Source organism: Orycteropus afer, unplaced genomic scaffold, assembly GCF_000298275.1.
Source record: "Orycteropus afer afer isolate SDZICR_OR568_19922 unplaced genomic scaffold, OryAfe1.0 scaffold00007, whole genome shotgun sequence".
NCBI classification, from domain to species: domain Eukaryota; kingdom Metazoa; phylum Chordata; class Mammalia; order Tubulidentata; family Orycteropodidae; genus Orycteropus; species Orycteropus afer.
The window spans coordinates 9,273,132-9,273,994 of record NW_006921594.1 but is presented as its reverse complement, the minus strand read 5'-3'; positions in this window follow the sequence as shown (position 1 = coordinate 9,273,994).

Here is an 863-nt window from a genome sequence, read left to right as displayed (position 1 = left end):
GTTAACAAGCCCAAGGTCAACAAATAAAATGGCACAGTCCTGATGTTACCAAACCACACAGCAGGCCATTAATTCAAGTCTATTGTAAGTCCCAAAGTTGGCAGAACATGGCAGGCTGCTGAACAATGACACAGCAATATTCAGGGTCCAAGCATGTCATAAAACTAGAGGCCACTCCCCAAGTTTCTGCTTATATACAGAAAGAAGACCACATTCCCTAAGACAGCTACTCAGCTGCTCACAGTAGATTCCACCATGGAGTTGATTATCATCTCACCATGGGGAATACTACATCCAGCTGCCCAGCCACTCAACCAGGTCCAGTAAAATTGACACACAAACTTAACTACCATAGTTGGTGCGGTGTAGTAAATTACTTAGTGTGGCTTTTCTACCCATAAGTCTTTGTAAACTCCAAGGTGGGATTTGCTATGAGCAACTGAGGTGCTCCTGATTGCTAAAGTTGTCCACCTGGAGTATTTCTGTTGGGAGTGGCACAAAACAATGTTCTGGGAGGTTCCTACTGTCTCTCAGGTGCTTAGAGTTCTGATGCTATGATTGGCTAGTTTGACCACTCTGCTGGGCTCAAAAGGAGGCCTCCTAGAGGCAAAACTCTCTGACTGCTGGTTGAGGAAGATGTGCTGCTGAAAGAGGCATGCATTCCTGAAAGAGACACGTGCTGCTGGGAAAGAGACACAAGGGACATGCATTGCTGAGTAAGACACCAAGGGGGAAAGACTGTGAGAGACTTAGCTGAGAGACAGTGGCCTGGGAGAGAGACTGAGCATTTTTCCTAAACTTGAATTGTAGCCTGGTGCTTCCCTAATAAACCCCATAATCTGTGAGTTCTGTGTGGCCACTGC